The following is a 27,368-nucleotide window of genomic DNA, read 5'->3' as shown; positions in this document are numbered from 1 at the left end:
GTATCAGGACTGATTTTGTATGTAGCTGTTTCTAGGCTTGGAGGTGTCTTTGTACTCCAGGCTGTATGAACAGTGAAGCGCTTTAGTTAGTCACTATGAAATGCGATTCATGGTTCATGGTTGAGACAGTCTGCTGCCAATAAAGACTGTATATTCACTGAGATTCACACACTATTATAGATAGTTGTTTTTGTAGATGTACAAACTTGTAACCGTTCTGACTTGAGTTGTAATGCACCTCAATACTTTGGAGTTTTCGTTGTGGGCAAATAGTGGCCAAGTTATGTCCTCATAGATGTAGAATGTCAGCGGGATGTTCTAACTAACCTGCACAGCTGCTTTTCCTTGATCTTTAATAAATACATTTGGCACTGATCCGTAAATTACTTGAGTCAGAAATCTGATTGATTCTCTCATTTCTGAGATTACATAGTTCCTAGAGGGTTTTTGCTAATGAGTCGGCATAAGTGAGACATCCTCTGTAATCCACACACAGAACAGTAATGAGGTGAGTTCTGGGTAGATGAAACATGCATCTCATTAGGCCTCAGCTCCACCTTTTATTTTTTTTCCATTCGTAGCATTTGAGCATCAGTGAAGGTGAGAGGTGTTGTAGTAATTAGACATGGTAGATGTTTTGCAGCTGAAAGATGTTCTCAGAAGGGGGTAGAGGAAGCACTTAGCACTTCTGATAGTTTTTACATCTCTTTGCTCAGAGAATCTGTGTTGTGGGGCATGTTAGTCTGGGGTAGTACACCCCCAGGCAGAGTAACTTAATTGGACAGAATGGACTGAGGATTCTGCTGTCAGCTGTGTGGTGTTATCTTGTCACATTTATCATCAGCTTTCAACTTTCTCCTGTGCCTGAAGATACCAAACTGTTGCAATGAGGGTTGCATAGTATTTCCTTTATCATGGTTGAACATAAACATATCACAAATCCTCATGATCTAATATTGTTAGGACCTGAAGCTGATCAAGAAGCCCTTTTAATCAAAGAGAGCGTACGATGACATTAATGTTGGAAACATCATATTTACTAGATAAGTGCACCTGAACGCCACAGTCGAGCCCAGACTTGCTGAGTTGGGGGCATGCCAATAAAAAATGCTGATAACTGTATCAGTTGCTTATGTGTTAGTTATTTAGCAGCAACACAAACACTGCAGTCTGTTTTTGAATGGTTCACTCTCCTCCCAGGATGTTCATGTTGTTTCTTACAAGCTCCACAGTTATAAGCAGGTACAAACATCAGAGGTGGACTTGAAGGCAGTGAAGTGCTGAAGCTGCTGGTGTTCTCAGAACATACCCCAGAATCCAGACCTCAACATCATTGAATCCATTTGGGAAGTCATGGATGGTGAAAAGCAGAAAATGTTAACATTTCAAAGACTGAACTTTGGAGTTGTGAAAAAAGTTCCCTGCAGATTTCTGCCGAAGGCAAATCTCTTGAAAAGAATAGAAGATGTGGGGAAGAGTACACTGACAGCTTGTTTGTGCTGTGCGGGTCAATTTAAGGCAGATGGGTTCATCGGACTGAGTCTTGGTTTCTCCCAAGGTTTCTTCCTCTTAGTATCAGGGAGTTTTTCCTTGCCACTGTTGCTATCACCTCCATTGTGGTGCTTCCTCATAAGAGGTGTTGGCCTGGATCTCTGTAAAGCGCTTTGTAACAACATTTGTTGTGAAATGTGCTATATAAATACATTTTGAATTGAATTGAATGAAGTAGACCATGTAAATAAACTGGCTGAACATTTAAAGTTTGTTAAATAATAATTGTGTATTGCATTTTGACTTCAGTTTGAAGTTTTTTGAAATTGTACTATTTAATAACAGCCAGGTTATTAACTTTGTTAGGTTAATTATTACAGTGTACTGGAACACTACTCATTTTTTTGTTGTTTGTTGAGGCTTGTATATATTCATACATTCATTCGTTGTCTTATCTTTTTCTTCTGATTAGGGTCCCAGATGGAATTAAGACAGGGATACATCCTGGACAGGTCACCTGTCTATCACAGGGTACATTACATACCTATGCACTCACATACTCACACCTCGGGGGTAATTTAGCATAGCCAGTTCACCTAGCATGTGTGTTTTTGGGTGGTGGAGGAAAACAGAGTACCTAGGATTCAAACCAAAAGGATTGAATACACAACCTTAGGCTGCTGGAGCTGTGCAGCACACACATTGCCTGCTGGGCCTCTGTGCTGCCTGGCTTCTGAATAATTTTCAGGGATTTTTGCTCTGTTTTTTTCCCTGATGCTAAAAAATTAACAACTTATGAAATTAATAGACATTTTGCCTGGAAATTACGTAAGTGGTCTCTGACTTTTACACGCTTGTATGTATTAATAAAACTCCAATATTTGCTATATCTGGCCTTACAGGTTTTATTGTTAGCAGAGCATTGGAGATAGTCTGCTGTAATGCAGCTGCAGCAGTAATCAATAGAGCGTGTCTGAACTCCCAGTATCCCAAAACGGTTAGCGAGTAACACACCTGAATGAGCATCCAAACAATCCACTATCTACACAGCTGCAAATCTGCAGACAAGTGAATACAATGGATGACCTCGAGACACTAAGACAAATCACTGCTCCTGTAGTGATTTGTCTGCGCTGCATGGAATAAATTTTAATTTCTTGTTCTGTAGCAAATTGGAATCATCTATCATCAGTGATTCTCTCCAAATTGAGGACTGGAGGCATTTTTTCATTTGCATTAATTATGAATGTTTTTTAGCTTTTTTTGCCTCAAGTATTGTTTTGTGGAAGATTCTTCAGTCTCTGTATGGCAGCACACAGTCCCCAGAGGATATGAGCAGAATCATGCCTTGTGCTTTTGGGTCTCATAAACTGTACATGCTAGTGTTTGACAGTATACCACCATAGCTCCTTTTTCCTTTTAGATTCAGCTGAAGTTTATCCTGGCAAGTCTGTCTGTTTTAACATGCCAACAAATATTTGGCTGAAATGTTAATTCATTTATTATGACTTCATGTAGCATGCTAATGTAATATCTTTGTTAGGCTTTGTTATTCGTTTCAGGTTCTTTAGTGCTGCATGGTATTATACAGCCATCATATATTGACCCCTTATGCTCTGTGACTTTTAGTAATTACTTTCTAAGGTTTACTAATCGGTATCAACATGTAAAGCAATAAGAACTGACTAAGTTGTCCCAAAGTTTCAACAGTGGGGACAAAAGCCAGCAAACATACCGTGAACCTCAAACACTGTTGCCTTTTCCCTGTAAATACAAATAAAATGGAGAACCTAAAAGACCTAAAGCTGTGACACAGTCAAATGGTGTGTTCTCAACGGGAGAATATGGTTGGTTGTTAATACTGGTAACACTGGAGCACAGGCCTTGTGAATGAACCAGACCTTGTGAATGTGGCATTTCCTGTGGCAGAGTACGCAGAAGGAGAGCTTAGACTCAGTGAGCCAGATATGAAAGAGGTGGCACCCAGGGAACAGTTGGTGGGGTTAGCTTTCATTGCTCAATGGCACTTCTGTCGTGTCCTGCCGGTCGTAAGGCAGCTTCTCTAACATTCTGTAGGCCACGGCTGCTAAAGCCTGGAAAGCGAGCGTGCGTTTGTGGTAGTCTCAAAGCTAATGCTTCCCGAGTGGCTTTTACACTCTTTTTACCATTTTACTTCCTCAGAAACAAGCTGGACTACCTCAGCTGACTATTAAACTGGAGCTAAACACACATCAGAAACGAAAGCACTGGCTTTTAAGAAGGGGATAGGCTTAATGCTAACCCAGCAACAGTCTCTTCAGCTAACCACACATTTTTTCGATAGATGTATTTCCGCTTGTCTGACTCTATCCAATCACAGAAAATACATCAGTTTCTGACCATCTTCCAATGTAGTTTGAAGAGCACACAAGATGATATCATTACTAAAATAATTAATTACATTCTTACAAAAAAAGTAATTACAGTGTTCATGTTGCAGTGTTAAGTATTATGTCTTATGGCCCATGTGGGACATCACAGGACCTTAAACTGGTCAAAAAAAGAGCTTTGTAAAAGACACAAGCCCTTCGTAAGAGTAACAGGGGGAACAGGGTTACTTTGTAGTCTACTTAGTAATACTTACTGTTTACACACCAAACAACAACGTAACATACACAATTAATGCATTCTATGATACATACCTTCAGTAGTGGCATATCCTTGCTGTCCTTGGAGAAGAATATGTGGAATGTGCTGGAACATTTTTACATTGGGTACAGAAAAAGCAACAGTAAAAAGAATACCAGGGCCTTCTGCAGTTTTTATACAGTTGGTTTTACACATTCCTGCAGGAAAGCTGCAGCACTGCAGCACTTCAGGCCTAATAGATCATCTGACCTCTGTTAAAGAGCACAGCTTTAACATGAGCTGAGATTTATTATCTCTTTTTCCCAGGAGGATCTGTTGGGCTAAAAAAACTAGTTCTTTTTTTTCACAGTCGCTCATCCATCATGCTTTAACAAGTAGCCGTGTTGGTGTTGCCTTTTGCTAGCAAAGGCTCACTTGAGGAAAATTTATTTGGTATCAGTCATTTCTTGGCAGTGACATTCTGTATTTGGTGAAGGCAGCATCAAGCTATTTCAACAGCCTGTAAAACAACCCAGCAAGACCTTTAACCATATAAAGCTGCACTGACCGCTTGTGTTAAAAAAGCGTGGAGCAATGCTATATTAATTATCCCTCACTCAGAGCTCATTCAAATAAATGGAGAAATTCTGGTAAGCTGGATATGGCAAATTTTTAGTCAATGTCAATGTTGTTTTGTGTTGACATTTTTGCCATGTTTATATCATGTGCTCTACATCAAAATAACAGACAATAGAAGTTCAGTGTAATTCACTGCCCAACAAGTAATTCCTTATAAACTCCCAGGGGTTTTTTGTTTAATATCTGTCGCAACCCGGCCCATGCTTAAAATTTACTACTACTACAACCAGCACCAACAACGTCTAAAGCAACTAGACCCTGCTACTGACGAGGAATCAGCCAAAATTGTTGAGTTTAGATGGACTGCGTGAAGAGCTATGCAAACAAGGCTTGCTTCCATCCACAGTGTTGCATTAAAGGGATACCGAAAATGGTTAGAAAGGCGGAAGCACGGCAAGAGTGACAGAGTACGCGCTAGGCTAACAACTAACTCTAGGTGGCCACTGGTTCCCTCAATCTTGCTTTTTAATATTTGCTCCCTGGAGAACAAACTAGACTGTCTCTGAATCCAATGGGCTACCCATCGTGAGTTGAGAGACTGCTGTTTTTTTGTGTTTACAGAAACATGGATGCCGACCTCCGGTTCAGACTCTGCCATTCAGCTTGACGGCCTGCTCTGCTTCAGTGCAGATGCTAAACAGTGCGTTACAACTGGAGGTGGGGGCCTGCATGTTTGCATCAACACTGAATGGTGTAAAAACGTGAAGGGAGTTGAGTACCGTGTACATAGTAGCAGTGTATATAGCTCGTAGTGCTAATGCTAATGCCGAACTGAGCAAACTTTATGTGGCTATCAGTGAGTTGCAAAACAGTCATCCAGATAGACTGTTTATTGTCGTCTGAGAACTCCACCAGCCTGTGCAACCAGGGGGGCTAACATGCTAGATTTTGTTTACACAAACACTCCTGGCGTGTACAGGGCCAAGCCCTGAATCCACTATGGCTACCCCAACCACATCTCTGTGGGGCTTATTCCAGCATACAGACTGCTTATCAGACATGCAAAATCAGACCTGAAGCAAGTGAAAACCTGGCACCCAAGAGCTATCTCTGCTCTTCAGGACTGTTTTGAGCGCACTGATTGGAACATGTTCAGGGAGGCAGCAAATTCAGGCGAGGAGTGTACAGAATCAGTGATTGGCTACACCAGCATGTGCATTGATGATGTTACTGTCTCCAAACACATCACAATACACCTCACACCAGAAGCCATGGATGACTGCAGAGGTGCACATGCTGCTGAGGACTCGTGATTGGGCTTTCAAATCAGAGGATAAGGCAGGACCAAAACAGCAAGGGCCAAGCTTTCTCAGAAAGCCGTCAGAAAGGCAAAGTGCACGTATGCAAAAAAAAATCACATTCAGGACACTTCTGACACACGGCACATGTGGCATGTTGTCATGTGGCACTATGTTCAGTTTGAAGGTCAGAACAACATAATGACAAGGAAGACCACGCCTCGTCCTAACGACCAGGTACTGTGTCTGTCCACAGCTGATGTGCGAAGAACTTTACGCAGAGTCACACACAACACACACTCACACACAATGCACACTCACACAAACATACTTCAATAAACAATGACAATAAAAGCCTGTTGTCTTAAAAAGACCCAAAAACAAAAGGCACAGAATTCTATTACTGAAACATTTTGTATTCACAGTCTAAGACTTAAAGATAGGGTTTTCTCTTGTACGTAAGATCACAAGAGACCAAAGCCAAGGATTTCATGAACATAGAAAAGGCATCAAATGGAAAGAGGCGAGATTAGAACTGAGATTAGATCTCTCTCTTGCCTTACTCTCTTTCTCACTCGCTCTCTCTTTCGCTCTCGTAAAACATTATTTCTTGCTTTCTTTCACTGATACCATACAGTTGTTACTGTGCTGGCCATATGTTTATGCTTCTGTCTGTGCCATTTTGCTATTTGTAGTGCAGGTATATAATTTGTCAGTGCGTCACAGTGGTCCTCTTTGGGCCTGTTTGCGCCTGGCATTAACATGCATGTTGTATCTGGATCTAATTTGATTGGTTTCTGTTTACACTTGTCATTATAATGCGTCCCCAGCGTGATCAGATGAGATCTGATTTCACTTTCTTTCTGTAAAACGCACACTTACACGTATATCAGTTCCGTTTTACCTCCTGTAAATGATTTCTCATCAAAATTGTGAGACAAATGAACAAAGGAACAGATGCCGTAATACTGCTCTCATTTACCAGTAAATAAGCATGAGTGTGAGTGCACACACTCATCATACAAACACAGCCAGAGAGAGCAATGAGAAAGACCAAGGGCTAGAGAGAAGCCAAGATCCACAGTACAATTACTATTATTATTATTCCTCTTTATTATTATTTATTTTTCCATGGATGTATTTCCGCTTGCCTGACTGTATCCAATCACAGAAACATTGATTCTGTTTATACTTGTATTAAATCTGGATAAGATGCATCTTTGACGTCTCCTTAGGATGTGGTTTGAGTAATCCGACTGTGATCCAGTCACTGTGCATCTTGGGGGTGTTTACACCTGGCTGCACATGCAGACAAGGGGAATCCGAACATGATCTGATCACCAAAAACACATGTTAATAATGAATTATTGCTAGTTGATCCTGGGTAGCATGTGCAGACCCTTGCCATGCCCTTATTCACCTTGTCACATAAGCTAACGCCAGTCTGAGACACATATCTCTCAGGTATTCAAGCTTCACTTTTCTTCTTAAATCAAGTTTAAAATCAACTCCTCCATTTACAGTCTATACTCTTTGGGAAGGTTTAGGATTAGATGGTTGAACATTGTTTGATGTTTGAGGATTTAATTGCATTTAGCCATGAGAGCATTAGTGAGGTCAAGCTGATGTTGGACAATTAGATGTGGATCACCACTTCAACTCACCCTAAAGGTATTGGATGGCGCTCCATTCTTCCAGAGAATGCTGTTCCACTGGTTCAAAGCCAACACTTGACATTGACCATTGTGACTTAATGGGCATGTAGTGTTGCTCCAGAGCATCCCATTCTATTGGCAATCAATGTATGTGCAACTGAACTGCAAGATCAGCACCTTAATCTGTTCATGTTTTAGCTGTAAAAGCCTGAATTAATGTACTATTACTGAAACAAAGAATTAAGAATACTTTTTCACCCTGAGAGATTTTTGTCATTTGCGTTTCCCCTGTTAAATTTGACTTGGGAGGGATTATATGGATCAAGCAGTGCCTTGATCCAGACCAATCAGAAAAACAATATTTTTGTTGCAGTCCACATGAACCAAAATGTCTTTAGTTTACTGACCACCACAACATAAGTGAGCTAGCATCTGATTCACAATTTTACACAAGCATAACTTTGGCAAAACATTGGCAGCCAGGTCACAAGAGGAATTTGTACATACACGACTAAAAGACCATTTCAGGATTCATATGCACAAACTACTGGCACAACCCAGACACACAGAAATGCATTTATTTGAACAGAGAATGTAGCAAAACAACCAGTGTAATTTTATTAAACCTAAATTTGAAAAATTACCTGTATTTGCATATTAGAAGCTTTATAACAGAGAAAATCAGCATGTGCCTGTGGCTGTGTGCTGTTTTCTTCTTTGTGTACTTTGTGTACCAGTTGATGGGAGCTGTAGTGTAAATAGTACAATATGTAGAAATATCTGCAAAACAGCACCATTGGTGGACAGGAGATCTTTGTGTGAACCGTAAAATACGTACGGAAGACCTTTGTGCAAATTTTACGAATTTCTTGGGTACAGTTTTAGTCATATATGATTGCATTTTATGAGATCTTATTATACTAATACTCATTGCATAATTAACCTGATTTATATGTAGCAAACAGCAAGTGCCATTGCTATGAGGGTTTTTACGTAACTCCACTTGTGCTCTTACAATCATGGATCCCATAGCTTTGATGTAAACTGAACAAATCCTAAACAAGAAAACACTGATAAATGTCAGAATCTCTGTGTTTGTTCAGAACAGCTGGTGAATCAGGCAAGATGAGACTGAGATGGAATTAAGTTGACAGCCCCTTTAAAATCTTCAGTAATCCCCTCAGTTAGACCTTTTTGACATTCACCATACCTTCACCCATGGAGAGAGAACAAGCCAGATTGAAACTCAGGGTAGACTGAACTTTTTACTCATAGTCTCAATGTGCACACTGTGTTTCACTAGCCTCAGCAAATATAGGCCTCACATTACAGTCCAACACATTGTTTTAGCAAAATGGGCAAAATCCTTTCATGTTCAGAAAGACTTTTATAATAGCCTATATATTCACTGTGCATTCAAAGATGACAAAGATGAAGCTTTTAATTTATGCCCTGTATGCTCCAATAAGAGTATTGTTTCTATGTAATTTGTAAATTTGTTTGCATTCTTTATTTCTCACTTTTAATAGTGTAATAAAAACTGGGCTAAGCAGCAGCATCTTATTGAGGCATATAACCCACGTGGATACTGTTCTTTGGCTGAATAGGCTCTTTCTTACTACACGAAACAAACACAGTGGTAATTAGGTAGATTTATGAGAATGCCCTCCCTCTGCTCTGATTGCATAGTGTCATAAAATTAGCAAGACGAGACAATAGCTAGCTTGTTTTGTGCTTTAAATGGAGAATTCAAGCATAAAAAATGTTCTGTTTAATGACCCACGCCAGTGTCTGTCAGGCTGGAACAGCATAATTAGCACTTCCCTCTATCGGCGAGAACGTTCATCTTCACCACAGCAAGCTTTTGTCAATAGACAACCCACCTCAGGGCCTGATGGAGCTTCTGGAATGAGTACTTCTTTACAAAGGTTCTGAGATAACTGGTTGTGGCCTCTCTGATCCAACAGCACACTGAAGTTCAAGCTTAGATACTCATCAGCACTGCTGCACTCGGAGCCACACCAGAGCTGAGGGTGTTCCAACAGCCGAAATTTACTCAGAGGTATTTCAGATTGTTGTTGATATGAGAACTAATCCAAACATCACTACCTGATCTCACTAATGTAACTGAATTCAAACTAATCCTTACAACAGCGTTACAAACATCCTGTTTAAATCCTTCCCAGAGGAGTAGATACTGTTCCAGCAGCAAACAGAGGACAAATTTAGACAAACCCAATTACCACCCTTCATTTTGGAGAAACATTTAGAGTACATTGCTTTTATAATACACAGTGAAGTCCATCCTGTGTAATTTTAGCTAATTGAAAGACCACTATAACATGTAAAATCCTAGCCTGGATCATTAGACTCACCCTGCAATTAACCCACAGTTGAGAAGGTATACTGACCTTTTATACACCTAAAGTTTAGTTATAGTGTTGTTCTGTCCATTACCTAATCTAGAATTATACATAAAAAGTATGTGCAATCTAGAATTATACATAAAAAGTATGTGCACACCTGACCATCACCCATATATGAGCTTGATGGACATCCTATTCCATATGGAGTGGATCCGCCTTTTTGGTTATCATACATTTTCATTATTCAGAGTGGACTTGCCACAAGAATTGCATGATAATCTTGTGTGGCTTGTGTGCAAATGCTTGGCCACAGAAACCTGTTTTATAAAGCCCCCGCCACAAAGTTCTTGTTCTGATGTTGATTCCATTTCACAATAATAGAACTTATGGTTGACCAGGGTAACTCTATCAGGGGAGAAATTTTATAAACTAGATATATGGTGGCACAACATGACAGTGCCCCATTTGAAGTCGCTTTTAATGCTTTTTATCCATGAAGTGCCATGAGTGTCTGTTTTCATCAGTCACACTGGTAACTTGAATCCCCACTTTTCTCTGTATCTTCTCTATGGCAGGTAGGTAGGTGGCCCCTACTGGCCGGCCTCGAACTCCTGTGGAACGATCACAGATTCCCAGATGTGTCAGGAGCTGCCCATTAGCATGCAGATGTATGCAAATGCAGTCATGCATTTACCAGGTTTTGATTCACACTCCTTTTCATGCACGACCTTGGTTATTAGAAAACAATGATAACGATCACTGTCAGAGTGTTGTCAGATGTTTGAAAGGATGCCACGAGAGGGAAAAGGGCACGCTATCCACTTGGCTGATGGTGGGATTAATTCGACACCCTCCTCATTTATGAAAACAAATATTTCACACCTGCCAGCTACGAGCGCAATCTTTCACTCGCTCGTCCGCTAAGTGAGTTTGAACTGCAGCATCATCATCCCTCTTCGCTATTGTCAGCCTGCTTATCTGCTGATATCTGCCTCCCCGGAGAAGACACCTGTAAATCCACTTATGCCTTCAACACTTTCCTCCAGGGCTAATCAGAGCTAACGGGCAAGGGTCCAGTGCTAGTACAGTGGTGCATTGTGGGAATGGAATCTGCTTTCTTATTGGCAGAACGTGCACGGCTCCATACAGCAGCTGCAGAAAGAGAACGGTATGAGCTTGATGAGGCAAAGCAGTCGATAAACACTCACAGTAATGTAACACAGAATGCATTCTAAGCCCAGTTTTCTAGTGTGTCTAGGCTTAAATGGAAGGGAGTGGTCAGTGAAAATGCTTTCTTGACTATTTAAAAGCCTCATACAATTACTAAAGGTTAAATGAACCTAAATGCATTTCTATCCCTTCTGCGAGTGGGGCGTGGGGGGCATTTGGCCTCCCTAAAATGAGTATCCCAAGAAAGGCCTTAGTAGAAAAACAGTGGTGATAGTGAGACGGCATTTAAAGCAGCATTATGTAGAATTTTTCAATTAAAATAAAAGCTAAAAAAATCATTGTGATGCTCCACTGATGTGTAACAAGGAGAGGAACCTCTAAATAGTTGCTACTCCGGTCTTGGCACACTGCTTAATGCACCCTGATGAAGCTGATGTAACTCTGATGAAGCAGGCAGGAGAACTGTGTGATGCTGTGTATGTTGATATGAGTTATATTTGTGTAAAAGCCAGAAATATTCATCTACCACCTCAGTTTATATGCTTTTCTCACTTCAGTGCTGGTTCTGTATCTCTCACCAGTCCAGAAAAGCCTGTCCTTTAGAAGTGTCCCAAGAGCAAGAAATACCAATTCTTACATATTGCTGCTTTAACCATGTGAAATGCAGGGAGTTCATTTTTAAATTGCATTCTAGAAAATAATGGGCCTGATTCACCAAGAGTTTTCTTAAATCCACCCCTGAGAAAAGTCCTAACAAAAAGTTCTACTCTTATGATGGATCCCATTGTCCTTGTAAACTTAACAAATACCAAACAAGAACACACTGGTGAATGTCAGAATCTTCATAAAAACTGTGTAGGTCGGTTTTAACAAGAAATTACTTAATTACTTAATTACTTAATTAGTTTACGCTTATATAACACCTTTCTAAAACCCAATGACACTTTACAATCAACACTCTTCTTAAACTTTTACATGTACCTAACCAACGCACACAGGTGAAAAAAACAGAAGCCAGTTGTGCACAGTGTACTCTCATCCAGAAATGACCGTCCACCTGGTGGATGCTGTTAAACTGTGCTGTTTATCAGAGTGAAGGACAGACTGTACAGACCATGAAAAACAGGTGACCTGCCTGCTTCAAGTACGGCTCGGCTCGACCCGCCATCCCTCAAAATCCACAGAAGACAAGCGTCCAAGTTTTTTTTTTTGTCCTGGCACCAAAGTGGTGGAACGAGCTTCCCCTGGGTGTCGCTCGTTGTCTTCAAACGCAGACTGAAGACTCACCTCTTCCGAGAGTACTTGGGCGAATAGCAGAGTGATCACCTTATTGACTTGTTTAGTAATGTCTAAACTTAGAGGTATCTTTGAATTATTAGCCTATTCAATCAAGCTGAGGGTAAATAGCAAAACACTTTTCTAAGTCGCTCTGGATAAAAGTGTAAATGTACATGTAATTAAGTCTGATCATGATTATGCTTATGTATACATTTTCTATATATAATTATATAAATTGATCATTACAGTGACTCAGCACTAATGGTGCCATCACACACATCTGGATATCCTTCACTTTCAAGATGAAGGAGGTGTTGTTTTTGCAGCTCAATATGAAACAGCACTGCAGAGGATAAACACATGGATTTTCTTTTGAGAACACATAATTGTGTACCAGCACCAGTGTGTGCAGTAGATAAGTAGATAAATACAGCCCGCCGTGAGGAAATTCAAACACAGGAGAAAATCTATCATTAGCAGTAACTTAAAAACAACGATTTGGGGACCATGCATGTTTCTATTAAAGTGACCAGTGAGAGAAGGTACAAGGTGGGTGTTTCTAATAAAGTGGCCAATGAGAGAAGGTACAAGGTGGGTGTTTCTATTTAAGTGGCCAGTGAGAGAAGGTACAAGGTGGGTGTTTCTAATAAAGTGACCGGTGAGAGAAGGTACAAGGTGGGTGTTTCTAATAAAGTGACCAGTGAGAGAAGGCACAAGGTGGGTGTTTCTAATAAAGTGACCGGTGAGAGAAGGCACAAGGTGGGTGTTTCTAATAAAGTGACCGGTGAGAGAAGGTACAAGGAGGGTGTTTCTAATAAAGTGGCCGGTGATAGAAGGTACAAGGTGGGTGTTTCTAATAAAGTGGCCAGTGAGAGAAGGCACAAGGTGGGTGTTTCTAATAAAGTGGCAGGTGAGAGAAGGCACAAGGTGGGTGTTTCTAATAAAGTGGCCGGTGAGAGAAGGCACAAGGTGGGTGTTTCTAATAAAGTGGCCGGTGAGAGAAGGCACAAGGTGAGTGTTTCTAATAAAGTGGCCGGTGAGAGAAGGCACAAGGTGGGTGTTTCTAATAAAGTGGCCGGTGAGAGAAGGCACAAGGTGGGTGTTTCTAATAAAGTGACCGGTGAGAGAAGGCACAAGGTGGGTGTTTCTAATAAAGTGGCTGCTGAGAGAAAGTACAAGGTGGGTGTTTCTAATAAAGTGACCAGTGAGAGAAGGTGCAATGTGGGTGTTTCTAATAAAGTGGCCAGTGAGAAAGGTACAAGGTGGGTGTTTCTAATAAAGTGGCCAGTGAGAGAATGTACAAGGTGAGTGTTTCTAATAAAGTGGTCAGTAAGAGAATGTACAAGGTGAGTGTTTCTAATAAAGTGGTCAGTAAGAGAATGTACAAGGTGAGTGTTTCTGATAAAGTGGCCAGTGAGGACAGTTCCCTACATTTAGTTACTACGGTAATGTCCAACATCTTGAGCTAAATTTGGTAAGTACTCTCTTGTGTAGTGCACCTGGACCAGCTTCTGCTTGTAGTGATCAGTCCAGTATTCATTATTCATTATTGTTGCATTGGTTGGAATACTTCCCAGATGGCCAACGCACTATACAGACAAATTTTGGCCTCTACTGGTCGTAACCTGTATAATCAGCCTTAAAAAAAATACAAAGTCTCAGGAGGAGTCAGATCATTTCCATTTCTGCTCTCTCTCCAGTACGAGATTTGTTTCTTTACCCATCTGTTAAACTTTTGTGTGTTTTGTGTGTTAAACACACACAGGCTGGGGAGATTACCTTTCAAATGTGTTCCATTTCCAGATTACTGATTCCCTGATTAAAACTGTGATCAGCAACATGAGAGACAGGACTACATAACATTCCTTAATACCTATTGTGTCCTATTGTGTTATTTGGATTACTCTTTGTAGTACATATCTTGAATAATAAGTCAGCACTGTATTTTCATTTCACTGATAATGCTTTAGCATTATATATATATATATATATATATATATATATATATATATATATATATATATATATATATATAGACCTGGACCCCTGCAGTTGTCTAAGCAGCCAATTGCGTGACAGCGGTGCATTGCATACAATCATGCTGGTACAAGCTAGAAACTTCAGGCAATGTTTGCAAAAATGTGATTTTAGTCATTTTGAGTGTGGCATGATTGTTGGTGCCAGATGGAATGTCTTGAGTATTTCTAGGACTGCTGATCTTCTGAGACTTTCAGCACTGCAGCATTCTGTTACACCACTCTGAGCACAACAGCATATCACACTCTCTCTAGGGTTGACAAGGTGTTTCTAATAAAGTGGCCAATTAATAGAAGAACAAGTAGGTGTTTTTAATAACGTGGCCTGTGAGTGGAAGACGTTCAAGGCTGATGTTTCTAATAAAGTGGCCAATGAGTGAAAGACATAGTAGATGTTTCTAATAAAGTGGCCAGTGATAAAAGTAACAATTAGATGTTTCTAATACAGTGGCCAGTGAGTGGAAGAAATACAAGGTCAATGTTTCCAATAAAATGGCCTATTAATATGCATTCCTATGCTCAGTCCCTACAGTGCCTAGCTGTTGAGCTTCCATTTCCATTAAGCTAATTAGCCCCTTATGAAGCACTGTAAGTGTTGCTCTTTAGACAGAGAAGATCGCTGTGGACAGCAGTATTTTTGCAATACTGAATGATTTCATGATGCTTCTCTCCACTCGTCACAATGTATTTAATGCTGAAACCACTTGCTGTGGTGGTTTGTGATTTATTCATGAACAGCAGGGCACTGAGACAAGCTGAAATGTTACATCACCAAAGCGTGCTGAAGTAGCATTAGCATGAACCCACGAACACACACTGACTGAGTGCAAGGTCTCATCCATGTGTTCAAAGAGCTGTCAGAGGTTAAGATACAGGCAAGGAAGACCTGGAAACTGTTCATATTTGGATGCATTTTTAAATAATTTAAACATGAATCCCCTAATAAGCCCCTATATCACAGAAAACTGAACTGCCCTCACTTTACTGAAATAAAGAAGCTCGTAGTGATATACTGTATAAACACAGTTTGGCCATATCTGGGAACTAAGCTAGTTTGGAATTCACTGTCGAATGTCACCAGAACCAACTAATTTACATATCCCCGCCTAGTCAGCCTACCAAATTGAGCATCTTATATTTCTCTTAAAGGCACAGTAACAGAAAGAGACTGTTAAATTTTAAGGGATAAAGAGAATTTATTATGTAAACAACTATTTTGTGGTTGATTTTTCCTAGCTTTTTAGCTGTAACACTACTTATCTGGCTTTTGAAAGCACACACACATCTCACACAGTCCGCCCAAAAAATGTTCTTCTCCTAGTCTGTACAAAGTGTCCTTTTAAATTGTAAAGGTTCTCTATATGAGGGCTTGCTAATGAGGTCTTAAACCCAATTTTTAAAGGATGTAATGAAGTGCAATACAAAAAAAAGGGGGCATAAAACCTAAAATGTGGCATTCACTACAGCTACAGAATATTTAAATGGTCTGCATTATTATTTTGTTTCATTTATTCAAAACAGCCAATAAACAGAAATCATGGTTCACAGCAGAACGTTTATTTCCAGTAGAGGATTTGTTTTGTTTTTTTTAATTGAATGTAGTTATTAGAGGGAAGAGGATTGTTGTCCCACCAGCTGGTGGAACGTATTTTCTCTTAAAATTATATGACTATTTATTATTGTTTATTAATAGATTTATTCATTTTCCTCTGAACATGTGTCAGAAGATGTCAGTTTAGATCTAACACACATACACACACACACACACACACATTTTCTTTCCTAACAGGAGCGTGGCAGTGGAGTTCGGTTCAGGGCGTCTGTGGAAAAGTTCACAACATTCACTTGTTCCATCTCCTAAAAGTGGAAATAAACACTTAAAATTCAACAATAACAAAAACTGTGAAATGTGACTGAGGGGGTGTGTAGACTGTCTCACAGAACCCCTTTATCCACATGCAGGCGTCACACTGAGCTCTTGTGAGATCCCCGCTGACACCAGAGGAGCTGCTGTATATGCAGCTGTGCTGTATTTAATCAAGGTACCACCTGAGCTGCTCCACAGAAACAAACATCCTCGAGGCACAGAATCTACTTCACTGCCTGTTAAAAAAAATATCAACCCTGAGCGAAGTTCCTCTCCATTTGCAAAAGTGACTGATATTTCTGGTCCCTGTTGAAATTCACTAGCTTTGAAAGTAAAGGCAAATGGCTTGATGTGATAAGTGAAGTTATTTTAAGCACAAACTTAAGCTTGCACTAACTGTGGCAAATTTGAAAATGTAAATGGATCAGCACACTCTATATGTGTATTAAAACTTTGTGTGGGTTTTTCCTGTGTTGTTCTGAAGATCGATGACCTGAATGGATGTCTAATAAAATAATAATACATTTTTGTACAGCTACTGTTTAATTTACTTTAAAAGAAAACAGCAAATAATACAAACAAAAACAGACAAACAAAAACAGACAATAAAACTGATCCAAAAAAAATTATATATATATATATATATATATATATATATATATATATATATATATATATATATATTAAAATGCAAATGGTTTTGAATAAATAGTTTAACTTTAAACAGACAATAAAAATAACAAAAAACAATAAAATATAAATACTGAAACTGGAAAGCCCTGACTTATTATTCAGTAACTGTGCTGAATAATTTAGTAACTGCTATACATTATTCAGGTGACATTATAAAAGTAATATGTAAGTATAATTTGTAGTAATAAACATAGAGAATTTAACTGTGGGCCACATAGAGGCCCTTGGGATTCAACAGGTCAAATAAGTGCTTTGTATGGTACTTTTTCATCTTTTCAGGTAGAGAATTGCTGAGCTTGTGGCCATAAACTGCACCTTCCGCTGGCTGTCTGAGATGAGGAGCACACCGCACAGTATGTGAGAACAAGGTGTACACAAACCCATTAGAGGTGACAACAAGTCAAGATTGAGACCAGGACACATGAAGTCTGAGACGTTGTAGTGGTGGAGTACAAGCAGGACTGCACAGTCAAAAAAATGAAGCCCAAACCCAAAATTCATACCAGTACTTTTGAGACCCAGACCAATCAGGTCAATTTGAAACTTGGAACTGACCGCCTGACAGAGAGAGCCCATGAGGGACAGAGCGTGCGAGAGAGAGAAACATAGCAGACCTCTAAGTCTAAGTAAAGGCCATGACCAGGAGCAGGCAAGACTGAGACCAAATTAGGATAAAAAAGAAATGTGTCTGTAGTTTTACATTCAATACTTAAGAAATATGACGGGATAAGATATAAAGAACCCTACACCTAATCATTGTGGCCACACATAATGCCCAGGCGTCACCACATCACAGCACCTCCCGTTATTGTGTTTTACTGAATTAAGCCCAGATCCATGCCACCTCCAAGCTCACTTCGCAGACCTTATAACCAGCCTCATAACCATTTAACCACATTAGCCTTCCTGGTGACTAAGGCAATGCGGGAGTCCTACTCTTAGCTTAAGGCATGCTTAGTGCCACCATTTCTATGTGTACTATACACACTACGTCAACAACAGTACACCCAACAAACTCGCACTGCTTACACACCCATAAATTCATGTCGTGTTCATGTCTCTGGTGACTAGGACCATTTCTAGCACCCACTGGCACCTTTAGAGCAATATTTTGTAGGGAGCCCTTTGCCCAACCAATTGTGCTCACTCAGGCTCTGGCTGGGATCTGGGATTTGAACCAACAATCCCCGGGTGATAGTGACCATAGTCTACTGGACCATTGAGAGTTCCCAACACACTGTGGTTTTGGCTTTGCTTCTAATGCTTCAATTTACATAACTGTGCTCTCAAGGAAAAAATCCCAAGACATAGATAAGACTGACTTAAATTAATGTCAGTGCCATGAAAGACCAAGACAAATCCTTTGCTGTCTCGAGACCAGGACAGGTCTTGAGCACTATGACACTATATGGAACCCTTCACTCACTCACTTGCTCACTCCCTCACCCTGATTTAGAAGATGTTTGCTTATATCTTGAACACGGCGGCTGTTTAATAAGCGTGTAGACTCTGCGTATGTTGAGAGAATGAAGGTTGTCAGTTTGAGGGCAGTGTTTATTAATGAGCTTGGCCTGCCAAAGATACTCAAGAGATCGAAAATAAAAAGAATGGGGCATGTGGAAAAAGAATCTGACGTACGCCTGATATAATTAAAAAGAAATTACCACCAAAATGAGCTTTCATACATCAGATGTCAGTGGACGCCAGGGGGAATGATTTGTGTCCTGACTCAGTGCTAGGTGAGAAAGCTAACAGCTCAGTGGCTGAGCATGCATGCCTCAGTTACCGTTAACCCTTAGAGCATTATAAAGAAGATTATAGAAATGATGATAAGAAGAGCATGGTGTCATTTCATTTACATTATTTCTCTCTCAGTGAATATAATACACTAAACTTTTTCAATACTGCATTTATGTTGGTAAGTGGGGGGTGTTTGATTATGATTTTAATTTGGTGGAAAGTTATCGATCAAAAACAGCAGATGAGAAAATCAAACTCCACTTTTGCCTCAAATCTGAAACGATCAAGGTGTTTCTATTCATCATTTCCGCTGTGGGAAGACGACTCGATGTGGGTCTGAAGGGATGTGAAGCTGTCTGCTTATAGAGGAGCTCTTACTGAGAAACAGACAGAAGAAAAAAGCAGAAAAAGAACATTTCAAATCAAACTGCTGAAGCTTCTGCAGAGTCCAGACATTCAACATTGTTGAACATGTTTGGAATGGCTTGGAAGCAGCATGGTAGTAAACTTTTGGAGGTGTGGAAAAATCTGAAAGAACGTCTCCTGAAAAGAAAGGAAGCTGTAATGAAGGTGAAGGATGGGCTCAACTAATGAAACTCAACTGAAACATTTGCCATTCTATTTAGTTGTTGAATCTTCTGGGAATTTATGTGATAAAATATATATTTTTCTGCATTTTTCTGATGGTGGTCTTTGACTTTTGCACAGTACTGTTATTATGCAATTATATTTAAATAAGAAAACTGTTTATAAATATTGTAAGTTGCATATTAATGCAATGTATTTGGTAACTGACTAAATAATTCATTTTGTAGTTATGTAATTCATTTAAACAACCAGGTCCTATAAATCAAATGTTTAACAAACCAAACACAGCAACTCCAGGGCTTGAAGGGTTAAAAGACAATAGGGCTAAAAGAAATTGTTTCAGCTGCAGGGCTGCTTATTTCACCTGGGTTCTCTGGTTGTTCTAATTCTGCTGTTCTGCAGACGCCTCAGAGACATGACAACACATGAGTTAAAATGGCCACCACACTCTGACTCTCAGGAGCACTGACAGGAGCCGCTGCAGACATTAATGAAACGGCTGCACCAAAGGCTACAAAAAGTCACATTCAATTAGCAGTGTTTCACCACTACTGTCCCCAGAGATGCTCTAATTAGGGAAACACTGATGACTGTGTTGCTTAGAGGATGATTCCTATTGAAAGAGGGCAAAACTGGCTGCTCCAAAATGAATGTCAGCTCGAGTCATTTGTTTAATTGGATGAAGTGGATGTGGAAGTGGAATTTCAAGGCAAATTATGCATTAATCATTTTTTCTTACCAAATATATATATATACTATATAAATATATACAGTCTTGCTTGTGTTCTAAGCACAATCTTTCACAATCTTTATACATTGTCATTTTACCCAGTTTGATGGCCAATAAAAAAAGGTAATAGAAATGGTATCTGATGTAATGCTGATAAAACTGTCATGGGATTAGTCTCAGAATCAGTAATGCATGGTGAGTGGGAGAGTTAAGGTTTCGCACATATGCCCAGATGAATCATACTTTGAGAGAGGCAAAATGTGAATCATTGGATGTCCACATCCTTTCTACTCTACAAGCGCCCTTTAGGGCTTAGCATACTGGGTGCTTCTGTTTCCCCAGTCACCAATGACAATATTTCAATCTGGCATCAGTGTCATGTCTCAGAACATGAAACATAAGAGGGTGTCATCAACAAATGTTTTTGATGACCAGTGCTTCTGCAACATTTGACAAAGCGTGCCTAAACACAATAAGCACTGCAAGGTGGTTCACAGATGGTTTGACTAGATCACAGACCTTGTCACCAACTGTAATGTGGAACTGTCGTCTGAATCAAATATTCATGCTTTATTAATTCTCAGATTCCTCAAACTTTAAACTAACATCAATAAAACAAGCTCCTCTGAGTAACTGTTCAAAAGTTGAAAACAAAAGTAATTGATGCCCACAAAAAAAGTTTCTACAGTCCTGAATGTTATTAGGAAATGGCAGTTTAGGTGAACTGTGCAGGTCAAAGTGAGAGCTGGATGACTTTTTGAAAAAAAAAATTGTATAATGTGTAATATGTATTTGTATACATAAAATCAAACCCCCATATGGCTGCAAAGAACCTGCAGGAAGGTTTAGCTTAGAGTCAAGAATGGTGGGGCGCTGTTCCACTGTGCAGCTCCATTCTCTTCATGGAAGGATAATAGGAAAGAACCTTACCTGTGACCTTGTCACAAAACCCAATACTTGAAGTCTACTGCAGAACATCCAGGCAAGCCAGGTGACTTCTAGAAACAAAGAAGTCAAAATAGAACTTCTTGGCCATAATCAGCAACATTACATTTGGAGAAAAAAGATTTCATGAATTTCATGAAGAACATCTTGTCAGCTGTGAGGCATGGAGGTGGATCTATCATACTTTGAGGTTGCGTTGCCATCAGTGGCAGTGGCAATATTGCACAGGCGGAGAGAAGAATGAATTTCACAAAGAACCCAGCAAATTCTGAAAGCAAATGTCAAACCATGTGTTAAAAAAGGGTGAAGCTGAAAGAGGATGGCTTCTACAATAGAATGGTGATCCAAAATATACTATACACTCATATTTTCTATTTTAATCTACAAAAAAATGCTTGTAATTACATAATCACATCTACACATCTAGATACACATCTACATGCCATAGCAAATCAATTATAATACCTCATTATTTGTAAGGACTACGTTTTCAGACCCTCCATATAATATAATTGTACTTTACTAGTTAAAGAGTTTTCCTAGAATCAGCTGACATAGTCCACCACTGACAGCTCCTCTCTTTTTTTAATTGCTTGTAGCTAGAGACAGCAGGGATGGATGGCAGAGGCAGCAATGAAACTGCGAATCATGGTAAAGTAAGTAGGAAAGACTGCCCTTCAGAACCCAACCCTGCACACACACACACACACACACACCTTCCTTCCTACTCTACATTCTTGTCTCTTTTTTAATCCACCTGGCATTCTGTCCTTGTATTACTGTCCTCTGACCTTGCCTTATATTCTACATTCTTGGGGTGCAGAATAGACTTCCTTTGATCCATTTCTTCTACTTGTTTCTTTACTCTGCTGCCTTTCTCTGCGTCTTTGTCCACTCACTCTGTCCTGGTCTTCCTGAGGAAGGAAAACTTAGCAGGTCTTGACTCAGGTCCCCACCCAAACATTTACATTTACAGCATTTAGTAGACGCTCTTCTGCAGAGCAACTTGCAAGGTTACTCCTATTACAGAAGAGGGCCTGTGCAATGTTAGGAGTCTTGCCCAAGGACTCTCATTGGTTTAGCGAAGCATAGTCACCCAGACCGGGAATCGAACCCCCGTCTCCCACATGGTGTGGTAGCTCACTGGCAGGTAGTGGTGTTATCTGTTGCGCCACACCAATCATATTCTCTTCCCTGATGATCATCTGCTGTTATTTATGTTGACCCAGTACTTCCTCTATTATGATTACTTGAAGAACTTGAAGAATTGTACTTTTCTACAGTTTAGCCATCAGCGAATCAGAATAGGGCACTAATGTGTTACTAATCTAATACGAATACTAACTAATACTTATTAAAATAACAAAAATGAACATACAAGGCTTTTGTGTGATGATATGTCTATATGACACTGTGTTCCCTTTGGCTCTAAATTCCATTTATAGTGCATTATTTGGAAGCTGGGAGTCTTCATTTCATGACATACACAGGCCTAGTGCACTAAAAATGGAGTAAGGAGGACTCCCCTATTATTGTCAGCCAGACTTGTATAGCCCTCTTGAGAACTTCAGCAGCAACAAGTAACACAGTGCTTTTAAATGATGACTAACATGATCGATACAGCATGTAGCTACCTGCATCTTGTTGTCTCATCTCACTGTCAGCGGCTTTTTCTTTCGTATCATTTTTCAGCCTCCGATGGGTAATGGCTCTTTGAAGCCATCTTGTCTCGTCTTCCGCTACTGTGTCCGTATGGATGACAGAAAAAAAAAATGTAGCCCACTGTTCAAGCTGACGTGACTTGATTTGTGAACATTACAGAATGCTTAGGTCTATTTAAATATCCGACAGTCTTCATCTCTTTAGAGCTGTATAATAGGCTTATTTAATAAATAACTATAATATTATATGACATTACTGTTGCCATTGGGAGCCCTCGTGCAAGTGGGGCACTCTTGCTAGGATGTGCTTTAATTTGTCCTAGAGTTTGTTTTTGGCCACTTCATGTCTTCTGATTGAACAGACATTGCATATATCCTCATTCCTTCCACAAATGTTATATTTTATAACTACGGTTAATGGATTAGATAAGATTTACTGAACATTTTGGAATGCCAGGTGAGTAATCTAATCCCTTTTCCATACACAAATACATTCTTTCTCACCAACTGTTAACAGGTCAGATAAGCTTTACAGAAAACTTAGAAAATCCCATTTAAACTGTTGTGCAGTTCTTCCACCTGTTTTATAGATCCCATATTGATGTTAAGTCAAGTCAAGTCAGATTTATTTGTATAGCACTTTTTACAACTGACTGTCGTCACAAAGCAGCTTTACATAAATAGTGATTAATAAAAGACAGAGACAAAGAAGAAAGAAGAAAAGAACGTAAGATATGATGGATCAAAGACCCCCAGTGAGTAAGCCAACAGCGACAGTGGCAAGGAAAAACTCCCTCATAGCTGGAGGAAGAAACCTTGGGAGTAACAAAGACTCACAATTCTCACCCATCCTCCTCTGGTCAGAACTATTTAAACATTAATGATAAAAATTACCAAACCAGGTATAACAGATTCCAAGTGGCAGATAGTTACGAGTCCATTTTTTTTAGGTTTTAACATGGTCATTAAACAGGCAGCAGCAGTAGTAGGGTGTGCCGCTGGTCTGCTATGGGTGGTGATGGGTGGGGGGCCTGATGGTTGGACCGGTAGGTGGCAGCTGGATTGATGCAGGTAGAGGGGACCTCAGCGGCCAATCTTCCAGCAGGTCGGGCTGGGTGGCCATTTACTCGGAGAAGGTAAAAAGAGAGAGTTAGAGAGGAATTTTATGGAGAGCAGAGAATGTTGAGCAGTATCAGAATGTGTCTGACGACCCTGACAGGTCTGACTATAACAGCCTAATTAAAAGGAGAGAGCCAGAAGGTAACACAGACACGGGAGCACCCTGAAAACGCCAGCATCTATCTGCTCCACCGTCAAAAAAACATGAGTGATCGTGTGTATCCAGTGAGATGACAGCTCCAGCATCTCAGTGTACTACAATTCCCTGGGTCCGTGAACAGTATAATGATGCAGTAAAATGACCCAATATTATTCATAAATAAAGTTTTTGGTTATGAGAAATGCAAGGATTTCCGTGTTTGTAAGTGTACAGACAATTAAGTATTAAATCAACTGCTTTTAATTGTGTTTAATTTTTTTTGTGGCAAAAAAAATTGCTGAACTCGACATGACTGTCTTTGTGAAGAGGTGTTAACTGTTTTCAGAACAGGCTTTCATCACCCTGCAAATTCACCCCTCATTGCTCACTAGCAGCTCAACACAGAGTCTTCCTCAGCACTAACACTGCTCCATTCTATCTGATAGCAGAGTTATGGAAACAGTCATGTAATATAATTATCATATAATATTAACTAAAACTATCTGACTCAGTTTCCAATTTACTAGCAAAATGGTCTCTGGGGGAAAGAAAAAAAGAAACTACAATGCTGCACTAGTGAGTAGGGCTGTGTAACTGTAGCTGATTGAAAATAGGCAGGTTGGAAACAACAGCGACAAATGCTAAAGTGGCCACGAAATGATAACACTGGCTGAGAGATGCTGAGCAAGACCAGAACATAGTTATATCAACTACAATGCAGGAGAGTTTCTCTTGCTGGATAAATCACCTTCCCTGCCCGGTATTAGTAGGACATTGGCGTGCATAAGGAAAACCCAGCTAGCCTAAGGCTAAGTTTCATGGCCCTAGTTTGTGTCGTGGCCTACAAACGAACATGCACCGCACATTGAACAGTGTTAAATGAGCTGCTGTGGAGCTTGCATGGAGCTGAATGTAACTCGGTGGGAGTTAATGTGGGGCGCTGGTGATTTTACTGTGCACACTCTCCAACAGCCGCACTACCTCCACCCACAGCCCTTCTGTCTGCTTGTCAAGAGTTCCTAGTAAACAAAAAGCTTGATCATTAGTCCTCAGTGGCACAAACATGTAGCCTGTGTCTGAGATCTCAGCAGCAGTTTGCACAACTTCACCTCAAATAGCACTCATTAGCAAAAAAGATCTAAAAAGAACAGCTCTGGGCTCCTGAGCTTTGTTCCTTCATTGGAAATCTTCTTTTGCTCTGTTTAAGACTATTCAGAAAGGTGCTACAACAAGAATTGTGGCCCCTTGTGCTCTTTGGCAATGAAAGTATGTTTTAACCATCTCAGCTGGGGTGTTTTGTATAAGGTACAGTGATAAAATATAGGCTGTCTTGTGCACAGGAACGAAACTGCAAACTCTCTGATGAGGGATCTCTTGTGTACCATAAAGGTATCCTGTAATTATTCTGTAGATATGAGTCATAATTTCTTCCGCAGCTGTCTATATTTTATGTGCATCTTATATTCTATTAATTTTTTTCTAATAACAATTTTTAACTAACTTTTTTGTACCACAAACAGTTACAATGACCTTGAAGGAACCAAAGAATGCATTTACTGAGCATTTTAAGCTTGATGTGTAAAAAGTAAGGCTGCGACTATGGTTGGGGTGAAAAACCTTGTTTTAAAAGCCTGTGTACAACCCTGATATTGTGCCACAGAATTAATAAAATGCAGATTTTAGGGAATAGATTCAGGGAAAAAAATATAAGCTTTGCTTTGATTGGCTGGTTTACAGCACAGACCACAGCTCACAGAACCCACATCTTACAGCAGTTTAATCACTGCAACAAGAACACTGTAAGTATTCTCCTGTCTTAGTGGATAGTGTAGTTGCATCCTCTCAGTGTAATGTGCTGTTAACAAGCTAAAGAGATTGTAGCTGGTTAGCTTGTAGCCTTGCCCCACTTGCTCACCTGGGTTTGGCTGTCTCAAGTCTTATAGATAAAAAAAATAAATCTGGTACTTATACCTGCGATATGATGTATATTTAGCTCCTGTTTGGAAGGATAGCTAAGGCAGTCCAGTTTGTTTTCAGGGCATGTGGTAAAGGAAGAGATGATCAAAAGCACTTGGCTAGTGTTAGCTTTTTGAGTAGTGCGGCTCCCCGTTTCTCTTTATTGCGTTTTGAGTTTGAGCTCCCCTTCTGCAGACACTGGCACAGGAATAGCAGTGATCATGAGGCCTAGTTTATGTAGCAACTCAAATTCCCGTAACCAGCAGAGTCTGGAGGTGATGAGCTGCTCTCCAGTATCAACAACACATATTCCTTCAAAGTCGTGGTCACATTTTACTTGTACCTGCAGTGTGTTTTGCTAATAATGTAAATGTAAATTTGGGGGGGGGCATCCTGCAAATTACATGTACAAAACTCTTATTATTTAACCATGTCAAGGAAAAATCAGTTTAACATTGGTTTAACTAGGACCGTTTAACCATTATTAAGTTGAACACACATTTTGAAACTAATGTACATTATGAAACTTGAGACTATAAAAAACTTTCACAGCCCTTCCCCATTAACAATCTTCTACACAGCAGAAATTGGCATTCTCTAGCTTTTAATTAATTATTATCATTACCACAATAAATAGCTGTGATTATAACACCTCATTATCACTAGATATTGTCTCCTCGTTTCTGTCATGTTCCATATTTAGGTCAGAAAAGGAGTTGTTGTTGGGGCTGTTATGTAGTCAGTGCCTGCTGTTCTGCTTTGGTCTGAGTAAAATCTGGCCTGGGCTTTTCTCACTGCTGTCTGAGTGGTGCTGCATTGGGTGGGTGAGATGAACATGAGGGGGGTGGAACTTCTCTGGTGTGTGTTTTACTTTCTCTCATTTTATCAAATCAGCCAGAAGATGATATTTAAAAAATCTGCTCATTATCCCCGTCATCCACAGCTCTCTGTTGCTGCATGTGTTAATTGCCTGGCCAAGTGTGTTCCTTCATCACTTCTGAAGGCTTTTAATGGCTGAGATTTTGACTGCTTGCCCACATCACAGCCAAATATAGACTGCAGCACACATTCTGGTATGTATTTTACAGGTCCTTTGAACACTCCCACAACACAGCGGATTACTCAGCACACCATAAACCACTCAATAGCTTACCAAGCCTCCAGTAAGTCACACTCACAAAAGGACATTTAAAGGTGATACTTTGCTTGGACTGAAAACATGGTCATTCCTGCTCCTCTTGCAACTAAACTGGAGTGAATAATCAATTGATCACTGCTACAAGTTCTACGGCTCAGGGTCAGTTGCAAATAGTCTCTGTCACAACTAGGGTGACCACCTCCAGACGACATAAATGTGGGAAAAGTTGTATGTGTAAGTGGGACAATGTGGGACAGTCATAATAACTTAAGATATTATGTCTATATAATTTAACAGGAAACATTTATTCAT

This window comes from Salminus brasiliensis, chromosome 2 (genome assembly GCF_030463535.1).
Source record: "Salminus brasiliensis chromosome 2, fSalBra1.hap2, whole genome shotgun sequence".
Classification (NCBI taxonomy): Eukaryota; Metazoa; Chordata; class Actinopteri; order Characiformes; family Bryconidae; genus Salminus; species Salminus brasiliensis.
This window is presented reverse-complemented; position numbering follows the sequence as displayed.